Below are 17,057 nucleotides of genomic sequence, written 5' to 3'. Positions count from 1 at the left end.
TCTCCTTACCACCTTCCCTTCCCTCCTTTCTCTTTGGCGCCACCTTAGTTCAGCCTCTTGTGGCTCTTTACCTTGATCCTGTGACCCCTTCCCTATTGGGCTGACACTCTCAGTTCACCACCGTGCTGCCTCACAGAGTTCCAATGCTCTTTGGGCCTCTCCCCTGCCTTGAGCCCTCCAGCAGCCACCCCTACATTGCAGAAGGGTCCCACTCCTCCGCTTAGCACATGAGGCCTTTGTGAGACCGCTCCGGCCACATCCCTGACCACGACCACTCTGCCTGGCGCGCCAGGCAGGTGGAACAAAGCGTTATGAACGCATCACACCTCGCACACGCCAGCCGTCACCATGCAGGGCAAGTGCCGCCTCCTCCAGGACGCATTCCCCAGCGCCCTCAGTATGACTCAGAGGCTTCCTTCACACCCTGCACGCACACCGTTGTGGCAGCTCCTGCCACACTCTGTCATACGTGTTTGCTTGGCTCCTTAAGCCATCCGCTTGCCTTGAGTTTCCCAAGTTACCACAGCCTATTCGTAGCCAACCCCCCATCTCTAGCCTGATGTCTGGCCCACAGAAGTGAAAACTCCCAGATGAGTTCCACCTCCAGGTGGCCCAAAAACACGAATGAAAATATGTCCAGCTTGTCCAGAATGCTCATGTCTCCGTTGTTTATTTTATTTGTCTTTTTTTTTCCCGCTGAGGTGTCCCCCCCCATGGGATTGGGGGTCCCGCCACCACCTCTCACAGAGTCCATAGGGCGGACAGCCGGGAGGGCGATCCTGTGGCATAGGGTTCTGGGTTCTTTCCCCTCGAGGGTCCTCTCACTTCTCAGTTCAGAGAGTCTCTGAGTCTGTCCTTGAAGGGAATGTGTTCAGGGCCTACTAAGGTCTAAGAGAACGGGGAGACCACACTCCTTAAGAGAGCGTACAGAATGAAAGCCTCCTGCCTGGCTGTGTAGAGACCAGGCTCTGTCCGGACATATGGTTTGAAATGAATTTTTCAGCTCCCTGGGAATATATGGCTGTATCTGGAGAGGCCTCAAATGATAGTAGTCATTCTCTCAAAGAAAAGGCCTGTGGGGGTCCCTGGGTGGCTCAGTTGGTGAAGCGGCCGACTTCGGCTCAGGTCATGATCTCGCAGTTCGTGAGTTCGAGCCCCGTGTCGGGCTCTGTGCTGACAGCTCGGAGCCTGGAACCTGCTTCCAATTCTGTGTCTCCCTCCCTCCCTGCCCTGCCCCCCGCCGACTCGTGCTCTGTCTCTGTCTCTCAAGAATAAATGAACATTAAAATTTTTTTTGAGGGGCGCCTGGGTGGCGCAGTCGGTTAAGCATCCGACTTCAGCCAGGTCACGATCTCGCGGTCCGTGAGTTCGAGCCCCGCGTCAGGCTCTGGGCTGATGGCTCGGAGCCTGGAGCCTGTTTCCGATTCTGTGTCTCCCTCTCTCTCTGCCCCTCCCCCGTTCATGCTCTGTCTCTCTCTGTCCCAAAAATAAATAAAAAACGTTGAAAAAAAAAAAATTAAAAAAAAAAATTTTTTTTGAAAAAGGGCTGTGTACATGGGTCACATTGTATTTCCTCGACTGTACGTGTTTTGATGTGCTCCCGGTGTTCATTGTGTTATTCTTCATACTTCATACCTTTTTATAAACGTTAAATGCTTCTTAATAATTAGAAAGCGGAGTTCCTCCATAAACATGAGAAAGCCCTAACTAAACATGAGTCAAAGAGGAAGGAGGTATTAAAATGGGGTGTTTTTTTTGCATAATCTATAGAAAGCTCAGAGGTGTGAGGCTTTGTTTGCATAATGAAATACAGGAAGTGTGGAAGAGGTGAGATGTATTGATTGCCAGGGCAACAGTTAAAGGTCCATGGGGTAACAAACCAGAGGGGCACTGACCGAGCAGGGTTATGTGATACTGAAACCATAGTGTTAGAGAAAGGATAGACAGAATCGTCTGGTTAAGCCCCTTGGTTTATGGGGAACGACACCCAGGCCCAGGGAGCTCTCTTAATAGAGTCATTCCTTCATTCCCACATTGGTCTACGGCAGGCCAAACACTGTGCTGGGCGTCAGGGAAACCAAACACAACCAAGACAGTGGTCTTACCCTCCGTGATAATGAGAGAGATTAATAAGCAAGTCATTATCAGGTGGTAAAGTAAATGCACGGTGAAGGTCCATGCTGGCTCATGGATTAACAAAGCAGGAAGCTAGGGAGGGCGTCTCAGAGAGATGTCCCTCAGAGAGGGACAGGTAAGACTCAGCCAGGACCTGTGACCGGTGTTGGGGATCCTCTGGTAAGCAAAACAGACATAGCCCTTTCCTGCCCTCATGGTGCTTATGATTAGTTGGGAGGACAACCACCCATCAAAACTCACACACACACACACACACACACACACACACACAAGAAAAATGGTTACAAGTGCTCCTACGGTTGTTTGTAAGAATTTGTAAAGAACGACAGATGAGCTAGATCTCAAGCCAGCTCTTAAGAAAGAGGGAAACCTAACTAGGTGAAAGAGAGGGGAAGGGCATTCCAGGCAGAGCAAAGGCCCTGAGGCAGGAAGGAGTTGAACATCAGTGTGGCTAGGCAGAGTGAGGGTGAGGGCAGCTGGAGACAGAGGCAGCAGCTATTTGGTGCAGGCATCATGAAGGGATTTTTACTTCGTCCTAAGAGCAAAGGGGAGCCATTGAGAGGTCTTAAGCAGATGAAGGGACATTGTCATATTTGTCACTTGGAGAGTGCTGGCTGCTCTGGGAAAACCCAGCTGGGGTGGGGGGTGAGCATGGGGACAGAGGGACCTCTCGGGAGGCATTGTGGTCACCCAGGAGATTTTGGAAACTGAGAGTGGCAGCAGTGGGAGGATGGGGAGGAGCTGTAGGCGAAAGGGAGTGGTGGCCAGGACTGGCTGGGGGTGGGAGAGAGGGGAGGAGCGAGGGAGGAATCAGGATAATGCCCTCCGGAGGGAGGGTAATAACTTCCTTGTAGCCAAGTAAACCTTGCAGAGAGAGAGAAGAGAAATAGTATCAGCACCCCCTGCCTTCAGTTCTCTGTCCTTCTGCCTTTGTTGGGCCCCCACCCCTTCCGATCTCAGCCACCGCAAAAAGGCCAGAGAAGCTGCTTTCAATTCCAAGCATAAATGCCCACGAAAATCCAATCATCAAATTTTATGGGCAGTCATCTTTCACTCTTCGGCATCACGCCCCTCAGGGCTTCAGGGCAGGACCCTTGGCTCAGATTCCCCTTAATTCTGTGAACAAATAGAATAGCGAGAAAGAAACAAGTCCAAAGCGAAACCCAAGTATTTATGGTTTCCCTTTAAGTTTTCCAAAGTAACCGCTGTGTGAAGTCCCTGCTGGTGATGCCATCAGCTCCCTGGCACTCCGAGTGGTCTTTTTTTTTTTTTTTAATGTTTATTTATTTTTGAGACAGAGAGAGACAGAGCATGAACGAGGGAGGGGCAGAGAGAGAGGGAGACACAGAACCTGAAGCAGGCTCCAGGCTCTGAGCCATCAGCCCAGAGCCCGACGCGGGGCTCGAACTCACGGACCGCGAGATCGTGACTTGAGCTGAAGTTGGACGCTTAACCGACTGAGCCACCCAGGCGCCCCAACTCCGAGGAGTCTTGAAAGTGCTTCCTGCTGTCTCTAATGAGGCAACCAAGAGTACCCACCGTACCCCAATTTTTTCAATAACCTTTTCTTTTCATTGTTTCATTGATTGCTACATTGGTGCCCAACTTGAATGGGCTGAGGCTCAAAAAGAAGGTGTTTTCAAGAACACTGGGCATGTTCACAGACTTCACCTGTGTAGGAGTTGACCAGTCAAGTGGTAGAAAGGGCAGAGTGTGGCTGAAGTCTTGGGATCGGCCAGAACCACTGTGCTCAGGGCGCCTTCCTTCTTAGTTCTGCCTGTGTCTCAGTCCGTTTGGGCTGCAATAATGAAAGTACCTTGTAAATGACAGAAATGTTATTTCTTACCATCCTAGAGGCTGGGAGAGCCCACAGTCTGGGTATCGGCAGATGTGGTATCTGGGAGGCCCCCTCCCTGGTTCATAGACGGCATCTTCTTGCTGGGACTTCGTATGGTGGAAGGGGTGAGGAACTCTCTGGAATCTTTTCATAAGGTCACTGATCTCATTCATGAGGGCTCCACCCACCTGACCTAACCACCTATGCCTATTCCTAGACCCACCAACCATGACCATAGGGGCAGCTCCCAAGGGGGCTATATTGGAATGGAGGAGGGGCAGTTTCCAGAAAGAGAATGGCCATTAACTGAGCAGATAAAATGATCAGTGCCAGACAACCCACTGAATCAGAGAAAATATTCACAAAAGACGTATCTGATAAAAGGTTAGTATGCCAAATATACAAAGCACTATACAACCCAACCCCCAAAACACAAATAATCCGTTTAAAAAATGGGCAGAAGACACGAACAGACATTTTTCCAAAGAAGACAAACAGATGGCTAACAGACACATGAAAAGATGCTCAACGTCACTCATCACCAGGGAAATGCTCATCAAAACCACAATGAGATATCACCTCACAATGAGATAGCCACCTCCGAATGGCTAAAGTCAAAAACGCAAGAAACAACAGTTGTTGGCAGGGATGTGGAGAAAAGGGAATCTTTGTGCACTGTTGGCGGGAATGTGAACTGGTGCAGCCCCTGTGGAAGCGCCTCAAAAAATCAAAAATAAAATTATCAGCTGATCCAGCCACTCCACTATTGGGTATTCACCTGAAGACTATGAAAACACTAACTCAAAAAGATATACGCACCTCTATGGTTGCTGCAGCATTATTTACAGTAGCCAAATTATGCAAACAACCCAAGTGCCCATTGATAGATGAATGGATGAAGATGTATATATATGCAATGGACTATTACTCAGCCATAAAAAAATGGAGTCTTGCCATTTGCAACGACATGGATGGATCTAGAGGGTATTAGTGAAGTCAGTCAGTCAAAGAAAGGCATAGCATATGATTTCACTCATATGTGGAATTTAGGAAATAAAACAAATGGATGTTAAAAAAAAGAAGATACAAACGAAAAACCAGACTCTTAACTATAGAGAACGAACTGGTGGTTACCAGGGGGGTGGCAAGGGATTGGGTGAAATAGGTGAAGGGGACTAAGATTACACTTGCTGTGATGAGCACTGACTAATGTACAGAGTTGTTGAATTACTATATTGTACACCTGAAACTAATATAACACTATATGTTAATTATACTGGAATTAAAAAAAAAAGGTCAGTGCCTTCCATGGCCATTAACTCATATGTGCTGCGAATCACATGACTTTAGAAGTGAGGTACCTAGCTCCCTACGGTCTTGGTGCTGGGAAGGATCTTCATTTTCTTAATAAGGACCCTGTCGTGTTTGCCAGAGTAATGACCCGGCAGCACAGTCACATTCAAGGGCTGTCTGTGCCCATTTAATTTCTCATGCACAATAATTTGTGTGCTTCTGCAGAAGATTCTAGAATGCAAATCCGCCACTGCTTTGTGTCTTCGCAGGATTATTTCTTGCTATGACAGATCTCTGACAACTTACCTTTCTGGTCTTCCCCATCTTATTTCTTGCTCTTTGACATTCTCCTTAGTCCCCCATGCTCCCAAGAACTCTTTTGTCCGCCCAGCAGGAGAGCACATTTCTGACCTTCTGACCCACAGAGTCCTGGGGGCCGCTCCTTTAGAGTAGGGGTCCCTGTTCCAGTGAATGTGAGACGATTCCAGATGGCAGGTGAGCAACACAAGGGCCTCTGCCCAGCAGAGATGACACAGTCACTATCCCATCCTAGGACGACAGCCTGATTTATCTGGGAGGTGGAGGCACACAACCAGGCCCCTCCCTTCAAGTCCATTTGGCTCAGGTCCCTGGGATCCCACCTCACACCCCCTCCATCTCAGCTTTCTCCTCTGCACCCCCAGCCCTCCTCCCCTTAACTCTTTCAGGTCGATCCTCATTGTGCCCAACGCCTCAGCAACCCCTTCTCTAAACCACACCCTGCTTTTGTCTCAACCTATGCTCCCTGAAGTCCCTCTTCCCCCTTGTCCTGCCCTCCTGCCCTTAGTCTCAAGGCTCTGCTCCCCCATGTCCCCCACCGATGGCACCTTAGAGTCAGTCTCCACGAGACTCCTAGGGACCTGCAGCCTCTCCTCCTCCTACTTTCTTCTTTCCTCTGCTCACCCCTTGGGACCTGACTCACACACCCAGCCCCCTCCTGCCTTCACCTGTCCTCCATCTCTGTGAGCAGTCCTCCCTTTGGGGCCAGATCTGTCTGGCTGCTCACATCTTTCCTTTTGGTCTCCCTGATCTGCTAGCTTTTTTTTTTTTTTTAAATATATGTATTCAAGTAATAAGAGTGAGTTGATTTAGAAAACGAGGTCATTAGCAGTGCAGGTGATTCGTGAATGCAGCAGAAATGGCGGTGGTTGCATGTGGGTAACTCACGTTTGGGAAATAGTGAGTTAGAAGAACGGGTATAATAAACTCAGATGAAAAACAGCTACCAGACTCACGCAATGACAACGGTCGTGTGTCACCTAATTTTATCTGTTGATACGGGCTCGCTCTGTCTGTGAATCAGGTAACCACAATACAAAACTACTGACACAACCTGTTTCCATCCTCCACAGCCTCTGTGGCTCATAAGCCAAGACTTAGTCTCCCCTCTGTGCCTGGACCCAGGTACCTTTAAGGAGTTTGTTACCCTCTGAATCCCAGACACTCACTCATTTTGGGAGCTCATATATCCCTCCCATCTCCATGGCTACCAAAAGAATGTTTCTGGCCAGTGTGTTGAGAGTTTGGGACATCAGAAGGAATCTATGGGGTCTTGACATTGAGTATTCCCTTTTTTCTCTTTGCCAAAGTTAGTAAGAGGTTAGGACAAAGCAGGGATGAAAGGTGGTAGGGAGGTGAGGGTAGCCATTCGCTCATTTATTTATTCAACAAACATTGTTGAGCCCTGATTACATGCCCAGCACTGCTCTAAGCACAGGAAATACAATGGTGAACTCGCTACAATTTCCCGAACCTTTGAAAGTTTACAATCCCAAGGAGAAGATAGTCAATGGATAAATAGCTAACGATATCATGAGAGATAGCAAGATAGTGAGGTGGTGCTCAGGGAAGGTCTCACTAAGGTGACATTTGAGCATAAGTGACGAAATGGGCCACATGGACATGTAGAGCCAAGGGTGCCCCAGGCAAGTGCAAAGTCTCTGAGGCAGGAACATGCTTGGTATATTCAAGGTACAGCAGTTGCAGTAGGGAGAGTATGGGGAGAAGAGGTCAGATAGGTAGATGAGGGCCAGATCCGGTGGGGTCTGATGGGCTCTGGAGAGGGCTTGAGCTTTGGAAATATTGTTAAAATGTCTATACTACCCAAAAGCAATCTATACTTTTAATTCAACCCCTATCAAAATACCACCAGCAGTTTTCACAGAGATAAAACAAATAATCCTAAAATTTGTATGGAACCACAAAAGACCCCAAATAGCCAAAGCAACCCTGAAAAAAAAATGCCAAGTTGGAAGCATCACAATACCAGACTTTAAGCTATATTATAAAGCTGTAATCATTAAGGCAGTATGGTACTGGCACAAAAACAGACACATGAGTCAATGGAATAGAATAGAAAACCCACAACTATATGGTCAACTGATCTTTGACAAAGCAGGAAAGAATATCCGATAGAAACAAGACATTCTCTTCAACAAATAGTATCGGGAAACCTAGACAGCAACATGCCAGAAGAATGAAACTGGACCACTTCCTTACACCATACAAAAAAATAAATTCGAAATGGATGAAAGGCCTAAATGTGAGACAGGAAACCATCAAAATCCTAGAGGAGAACACAGGTAGCAACCTCTTTGACCTTGGCCGCAGCAACTTCTTACTCAACACGTCTCTGGAGGCAAGGGAAACAAAAGCAAGAATGAACTATTGGGACCTCATGAAGATAAAGAGCTTCTGCACAGTGAAGGAAACAATCAACAAAACTAAAAGCAGCCTACGGAATGGGAGAAGATATTTGCGAATGACCTATCTGATAAAGGGTTAGCATCCAAAATCTATAAAGAACTTATCAAACTCAATACCCCCAAAATAAATAATCCAGTTAAGAAATGGGCTGAAGACATAGACATTTTTGTAAAAAACACGCATAGATGGTTAACAGACATAGGAACAGATGCTCAGCATCAGTCACCATTAGGGAAATACAAATGAAAGTCATGATGAGATCCCACCTTCCACCTGTCAGAATGGCTAAAATTCACAATATAGGAAACAACAGATGCTGGCGAGGATGTGGAGAAAGGAGAACCCTCTTGTACTGTTGGTGGGAATGCAAACTGGTGCAGCTGCTCTGGAAAACAGTGTGGAGGTTCCTCGAAAGATTAAAAATAAAACTACCCTACGATCTAGCAATAACACTGCTAGGAATTTATCCAAAGGATACAGGAGTGCTGATCCAAAGGGGCACATGTACCCCGATGTTTATAGCAGAGCTTTCAACAATAGCCAAATTATGGAAAGTGCCTAAATGTCCATCAACTGATGAATGGATAAAGAAGATGTGGTTTATATATACAATGGAATACTACTTGGCAATGAGAAAGAATGAAATTCTGCCATTTGCAGCAACGTGGATGGAACTGGAGGGTATTATGCCAAGCAAAATAAGTCAGTCAGAGAAAGACGGAATCCTATAATTTCACTAATATGTGGAACTTGAGAAACTTAACAGAAGACCATGAGGGAAGAGGAGGGGAAGAATAGTTATGGAGAGGGAGGGTGGCAAGCCATAAGAGACTCTTAAATACAGAGAACAAACTGAGGGTTGATGGGGGGTGGGGGAGAGGGGAAAGTGGGTGATGGGCATTAAGGAGGGCACTTGTTGGGATGAGCACTGGGTATTATATGTAAGTGATGAATCACTGAATTCTGTACCTGAAACCAACTTTACCATATGTGTTAACTAATGAGAATTTAGATAAAAACTTGAAAAAAAAAAAAAAAGGGTGGCTTCCGTGGGGGATAAAGAAGAGGAACAGAAATGTCTACCCCAGGGTGAGAAGCATGAATGTGCTGACAGGTGGGCTGGTCAGGCCATGTTGTTCCCAACTGTGAAAGATGGGGGATTCCTCTGTGGAAATGTAACTCAGCACCAGCACTTCTGGAGGCAGGGAAGTTAGGAATTGATAGGGCCATCTCTCCAGTGCTTGGACACTTCAAGCCGAGATACGGCCTCTCAGTATCATCTCAGAACACGCTGGGCACGTACTGTTCCTACTACCTACAGCACACTTCCCCTTCTTCATCTACTTGACATTTTTCACCGTCCAGTCTTCAGCTGAAATATCGCTTTCTCAGGCTGGCTTCCTAGACCTCCCTCCCTCCAGGGAATAGGTCAGGTCCTCAGGGTACGCTTTCCTAGTCCTCTGTGCTTATGGCGCTGAGCACGTATCAGCACTGTCATTCGTTAATTAGTACAATCAGTTCGTCGGTGTCTATTTCCCCCACCAGACTGTAGGGTCCGTGCAGGCAGGGATGGGTCTGCTTTATTCATCTCTCCATCCTCAGTCTCTAGCTGTCTGCCTGACACGAGTGCTCAATATACTTTTGTTGAATGAATGAAGGAATCAACAAGTGCATGGTCAGTAGAGCAGGTACCAGAGACGCGACAGGGAGGAGAGTTGGTTCTTAAGGGGGAGATGCAAATAGGGACAGGGTTTGTGTCAACTTAGAAGTCAAAGGACTCACAAACACCTAGTGTGGAAAGCATGAGAACTCTGTCCTGGACTTGCAGACAGACCCAGCCTCGTAGACAGGCCCACACATGCGGATACACACACACACACACACACACACACACACGCACACCTGGCGGTCACAGCGGTAGCTCCTATTATGAAGGATAAGGATGGGTTGACAACATAAAATCTCGACTCAGCAAACTTACTGAAGTGGGAGCAGAAACCAGGACTAATATTCTGATGGCCAGATTTGTTCTTGAGGCAAAGGATTCAATTAACTCAATCAATGGAGTCTCAACCGAAACCAGATCAATCTTGATGGAAATCAGGACATGATCAATTTGGTTTCAGTACCTCCAGCTCCCAGCCTCCAAGTTCTCTTCCACATCCCTTCTCCCAGTCTCTAGCATTCTTATGCCCCTTCCACCCTTCTATGAATCAAGAGAAGACCTTCAGAGAAAGAGCAGGCAAAAATTCTGTCTACAGTGTAAAAGGCTGATAAGACAAAGTATTACTCTTACCAAGAGCTTTTGCACTTTGGTTGGAATAGATACCTTAAGCCACAGGAACAAAGTTTAGGGTTCTTACGCCCTTGTGACTTTGTTCCGTGGACAGCCAGTTGTCTCACAAACGTTCTGATCTTTCACTCACTGCCCTTGGAAGGCACTGTGCATGGTTGTTTTAGCAGAAGAGCATTCTGTCAAAGGGACATTTTTATGTATTATTGTCGAAAACCATTAAGGTTCCAGCTATTGAAAAATCACCGAGTAATGTTCCTAACGTACATCCTCATTTCATCCCTGAACCTTATCCCGTCCTCATGCCCCTCCTTCTCACCACTGATGACACGTTGTATCAGAGTTGTCCAATCTGAATGGCCTTTGAGTCAAACATTCTGCTTCATGTCAAGTGGGTTTACTTCTTGCAAACATGAAAATCTCCTGGCTCACTAAATTATGACAACTGATGAGAACTTCTGACTTCCAATTTAGCGCGGCATGCTATGGACCACACTTTCTACTGGCAGATGCGTTTCTTGAGTTTTGGGTACTTGCCGTGTTGACTGATGAAAGGTTTTTACCTTGGGGGTCTACGAATGCATTTCAAGAGTCCATGAATCCCTGAAATCATATCATCCAAATTTGATGAGTATGTATATATTTCATAAAGGAAAGGGGGGTGCGGTCCGTGGTTTTAATCAGATCCTCAAAGCAGTCTGATCACCGGCTTAGATGGGTAATCTAGATAGTTCAGGTAAAAACAATCTATTTCGTTGGATGTCGCTAGCTTAGTATCTGCCCTCACTAGATACATCGTATTCTGTTATGTTTATTTCATCACTGGGCAACCGGTTTATGTAGCACATCATCTCAAGTGGATTTCCTGACACAAATGATGCACCTTGGAGACAACCTTTGAGGACTAAACAGAGAAGTTTCTGGATTAACTTTGAGCAAAGTGAAGCACTTGTTTGGTGAGAACATCCTGCCTTCTAGAAGGCGACCCTCTATTCTCTCTCCATTTTCAGTGAGATTCCAAGAACTGGCCCTAAAAGGAAAAATGTGGCTTCTGGTTTCCATGTTGCTGGGGACCTTACATTGGGAAGAAAACCCAGTAAAGAGCGGCCAAGCACAGGGAGTGGGGGTTGCTTCTGCTCATCTGCCTGCCTAGTGTGTCCTATTCTGTGCAGGGGAGGGAGGATTCTTCCTCTACCCTTCAAGGTCTTCCAGCTGGACTAAGAATTCAATTTACATGAGAAAGATTAACAGGAAGAAAGAACAAAGTTTTCTTATGCGCGCCCAGAGACCCAATAATGAAATTGAGACCCAAAGATGTGACCAAGGCAGGCAGTTTTTAATACATTTTAGACAAAGAGACAATACATTTGCGAAGAATTTACAGACTAAGGAAAACGGGTGTTTGGGAGCTTTGATTAAATTCTAAGCAAAATTTGGGCTGAGGTAGCAGATTAGTAAAAAAGTAACAAGGTTTATTTCTGCAGCTTTCTGGCCTTTAAAGTACCTATCTCCGGTGATAAGGAAATCTTTGTACTTCTTAGTACAGGGAGGGTATTTTTCATATGGGAGATTTATGTCCTGCTTTCAGGGGGACAGAGGAGGGTCTGAGTGTCCTTGTACTGGCTGTGTCTGAGATAGCTTCTATTCAAAGTAATCAGTGTGCACTTTGGGGCAGCTTGCCCTGGGCCCCTGAATATGGCTGAGACTAAAATCACTCCCCAGCCACACGTTTCAGATTGAGGTAACTCCTCGCTGCCTTAAAGGTCAGGAAAGCCGCTGTGCTGACACAGGCCCTTCTCCCCATGACAATCTGCCCCACATCGACTCTTGAGTCATCACATCTGGATGACTAGGCTGACAAAAACAAGGTTTCTTGGGGTGAGTTGAATTGGTGGCAAGGCAGTATGGTGGAGCAGGAAGCGCTGTGCACTTGGATGCTGAGGATCTGGGTTCGAGTCTTACGAACTTGGGCGTGCTGCATTGATCCCTTTGGGTCTCGGATGAAATTAAACAACGCGAGTCAAACTGCTTCACATGGTGCGAAGGACCTAGGAGGTGCTCAGTGAAAGGGATCGTGCAGGGCCCACACCGAAACAGAAGTCCTGGCCGTAGACCAGGATGTCGTCAACCCTGATCTGTACGGCGGTGTCTTCAGAAGCTTATCTATGGAGACCGGGTAGATCCCCAGACCTGTAGAGATTTGCACCCCTGGTCATTCACTAATTCAACAAATGTTTCTTCACACCTATGCTCTGGGATATTGTCCAAACACATAATGCCTGGCTGCCGGAGGTAGAACTCAAACGGCCTGCCTCTCTCCTAACTGGGAAGTTGGGACAGAGCCAGGACCGGAAAGGAAAGAGGCGGTTTGTCTCCACAGCTCTCTGCCTAGCCACTAGGTGGCAGCACCACCTTAGGGCTGCTGTCCCCACATTCCTGGCAGTAACTTGGGACTTCAGAAACTCCCCTACGCGCACTCCAGCTTGGTATACAGCTCCAGCTCTGGAGGCAACAAAGGCCGGTTTGAACCCCATCTCCACACTTGGCTGTGCGACCTTGAACAAACCGTTTAACCTTTTTTTCTTTTCAAGATTTTGGTTTCTGGGGCGCCTGGGTGACTCAGTCGGTTAAGTGCCCGACTTTGGCTCGGGTCATGATCTCCCAGTTTGGTTCGTGAGTTCGAGCTCCATGTCTGGCTCCGTGCTGACAGCCTGGAGCCTGCTTTGGATGCTGTGTCTCCCTCTCTCTCTGCCTCTCCCCTGCTTGTGCTCTGTCTCTCCCTCTCAAACATAAGTAAACATTACAAAAATTAAACACAAAAAACAATTTTAGTTTTAAGTAATCTCCACACCCAGTGCAGGGCTTGAACCCACAACCCTGAGGTTAAGAGGGGCATGCTCCACCCAGCCAGGTGCCCCCGTTTAACCTATGTTGAGTCTGTTTCTTTATCTGTTAAGTGGGGATAACAATAGAGTGAACAGAAAATGAGGCAAATGTTTGGTAAATGGCAGCTAATATCACCCTTGCTCCAAAGAGATTAAAGAGCATGGTCCTCTTACTCTTTCGTGCATCACCCTTATTCTGCACCTTTTTTCCTCTTTTAAGGGTGCCCCTGATGCTTCTTTAAAGTGAGCACGCAGATAAACACTTCAGGGTGGGGAGGGGGAAGGTAGGGGGAGGGTCCACAGAGTGATTTTTCTAGAACAGACCTGACTTTTTCCCTTCCTTCCCTTCTCCACCTCTTCTCTTCCTGTTCATTTTCTTTCTTCTACCTTGGGATTTTTACGTCAGGGCGGGGGACAGAGGGGATTTTTACTTGTTTAAAGTGAGAAGTAACCGCTGCTCTGTGTGAAGCCCTTGGCCAGGCAGGGACAAGTGGGGGGCAAAGGTTGAGGAGAACAGAGTTACAAACATAGGAGAGAGTCCGCCCTCGGAGGTACTTACAGTCCTGAAGGTGCTGAACTGATACCCAGCTGGCATGCACCCAAATGTAACTAAAATGATCTTTAAGATATTAAAATATTTATGTTCTGGCTGCTCAGTGGCCTCTGCCCTAGTGCCCCTCTGTGCTGCAGTGCGGGCACGCCCTGACCCCGCTTCAGTGCCAGCTCCAGCACCCATTCTGATTGGTCAGGACCCGACCTGCCAGTTTGAATACCACCCCTGAGCAGGTTGACTGGGCTCCATACACAAAGGACCAGTGGGAGTGGAGAGTGCCGTCTGGAGGCTAAGCTATGACTCCCTGTGATGGTTTTCCAGTTACAGCCTGGGGAGCTTGCCAGAAGCAGCAATGGGTCACATCCAGGTCAGGCATGCCAGAGGCTGGTGCAATCCTGGCTGAATGTCCAGCTTCTGATGGAGCACAGGGCATCCCAGAACCCTCTTGGAAAACAGTCTACTCCTGCTGTCCCCTGAGATTAGGATCCAGTGCCCCCCCACTTCCTGGGAAACCCTGGTATGATTCATCATCCGTGAGTTTTGGGTTTCTTAATAGAGAAGCTTACTCTGGCTGGGATGGCTTAAGCAGGAAGCGAACTTGCTGGGAGAATATTGTGTGGCTCCCAGCACCCAAAGAAACGGCTGGAGAACAAGGCTCGGAATAAGGCAGGAACTAGGACAGTTTTCCACCAGAGGAATTCTCTGTCCAGAGCTTCCTAGTTGGAGGGGAGGGCTCCCACAAGCTTTTGGATCTTCCGTTTGCTGCGTTCAAGAGTCAAATTCCCAACCTGATAACAGCAAAATGGATTGCGTTTAGTCTAGTAACAATGTGTGATAACACTTCAATTATTTGGGTTTGCATTATTTTTGGTACTGGCTTAAAGATAATGACTTTTTACTATATAATTTTATTGTAATTGTAATGACTTTTGACCTGTACTAATCCCATCATTAAACTAGAAATGTGAGTAAACAGGGGTGCCTGGGTGGCTCAGGCGGTTAAGCGTCTGACTTGAGCTCAGGTCACAATCTCACCATTCCCGAGTTTGAGCCCCACCATCGGGCTCTATGCTGACAGCTCGGAGCCTGGAACCTGCTTCAGATTCTGTGTCTCCCTCCCTGTCCCTGCCCCTCCCCTGCTCGTGCTCTGTCTGTCTGTCTTTCTCTCTCAAAAATGTTAAAAAATTAAAAAAAAAAAAAGAAATGTGAGTAAATAAAAACTTTTATAAATTCCATTTAAGGGGCGCCTGGGTGGCGCAGTCGGTTAAGCGTCCGACTTCAGCCAGGTCACGATCTCGCGGTCCGTGAGTTCGAGCCCCGCGTCAGGCTCTGGGCTGATGGCTCGGAGCCTGGAGCCTGTTTCTGATTCTGTGTCTCCCTCTCTCTCTGCCCCTCCCCCGTTCATGCTCTGTCTCTCTCTGTCCCAAAAATAAATAAAAAAACGTTGAAAAAAAAAAATTAAAAAAAAAAAACAAAAACGTCAAATTCTCCGGAATGAAGCTGTTTGGCCCAGCCCAGGTCACATGATTGCACCTTGGCCAGATAAGACAAAGCACCTGTCTGATAGCTCTACCCACTGAAACAGAAATCAGAGTGCTTCACCGAGAGAAGGAGACATAGATTCTGAGTGGCAAAAAAAAAAAAAGATCCCTCTAATCACCTGCATGCCAGTTCCAAGTGACGGTTCAGAAACACCTGTCTCTGGCCTCGAGGGGTTAGACCCAGACAGAAGTAGACCGTCATCCTAGCACTATATATAGCCTCCTTGGAGGCTACCAGATCAACCCATAAGGTTCTCTGAGTGCAGGGATTACAGAGGTTTTGCTCACGTTTGAATTCTCAGCGCCATGCACAGTAGCACAGAACCAGCCACACAGCAGGAATTCAGTAACTATTTGTTGACTGCATGAAAGAAAGACGGATGAATGGACGAAGGAATGAATGGAACACAGTGCCTGCCTTCTAGGAATGTATAATCCGAGACAATTCTTATTCTGACAATGGAATATGAGTAACAAGATAAAACTTTGCCCAACATACAGACAGTAAGCATCAATCAGATCTTTTAAAAGCAGGTATCAAGGGAAGGGACTCCTTCCCATGGAGGTGGTAGAGATTGGGGCAGGACTCCAGGTGGGGCCAGAGGAGGCTAGGGTAGCAAGCTGTGTCTCTTGAGTCACACGGTCATCTAGGTTTTAGTCTTGTGTCTAGATGTCACCAATCAGACAGAGGCAAGGATCAGAATCAAAGTAAAAGCAAGGTGGAGTCCTGAGCAGGGTTCTGGAAAAAGAGATTTGCCTCTCTCTACCCTCTCAACCTCTGTCCTATTCCTCAAAGTCCTGCTTCCTTGATAATGTACAATAGAAGTTGGCCTGCCTGTCTGTCTAGCTTACTCTCTCTCTCTCTCTCTCTCTCTCTCTCTCTCCATGAACCAATCCTCTGACCCAGAGAGGAAAGAGACACATTCCTAAGCAGCCTCTCCAACTGGAGCTTCAACTATGACAACCATGTTGGGTTCTCCCAAGACCATTGAGAGACAGTGATAAAGACAAGACATCCACCCGTATCATGGACAAAACCAGCAATGGTGATTAATGGTGGCCAGTCAAATGACAGTAAATAGGCCATTCACTAATCCATGAGCAAAGGTAGAGATTGCTTCTGTCTTGATTATTTCTATATCCCTGGTGCCCAGCACAGCAGACTCTTAATATTTGTTGGTTTGATAAAGGAAGGAAGGAAAGAAGGAATGAATAAAGTTTCTCTTATATTCTCAAGGCTTGTGTGTTTCAGGTTAAAGTTATCTATGGCTCCCTCAGAGCTTCGTGTACCATATTTCTTCTATTAAACAAATAACCACACAGTTAAAGGTGGAATTTCAGTGTGTTAATGGCTGTGAAAGAAGGGTACTTAGTGTTCTGAAACCATGTGATAGTGGGGATCTGATCTAGTCTGGGAATCGGACAAAACTTCCCTACACTGATATTTGAAGAAGAGGTGGGAGTTAACTAGATGGGGGTGGGGGGAGTACAGGATAAAGAGCAGGTCAGTTGAGACTGAATGCATGAACAAGATTCTGAAGGGCGAGGGAGTGCAGAGAATGAAGGGAAGGGACAGAAGCCAGCACGGAGGAAATGAGAGTTGCATAAGGTGAGCTGAGGGGCAGAGGGCGTAAGATTTCTGGGGTCCCAGCCAGGGTTTAGGTGTTCACTTCAGTAGTCACCTTAAGTAACTCTTAAACCCAAATCGTGCATGCTGCGTGCCATCAGGCCATTGATAAGCTTGGCGAAGATGTGCTAATGGCGGGCGAGGTGG

This window comes from Neofelis nebulosa, chromosome 7 (assembly GCF_028018385.1).
Source record: "Neofelis nebulosa isolate mNeoNeb1 chromosome 7, mNeoNeb1.pri, whole genome shotgun sequence".
Classification (NCBI taxonomy): domain Eukaryota; kingdom Metazoa; phylum Chordata; class Mammalia; order Carnivora; family Felidae; genus Neofelis; species Neofelis nebulosa.
This window is presented reverse-complemented; position numbering follows the sequence as displayed.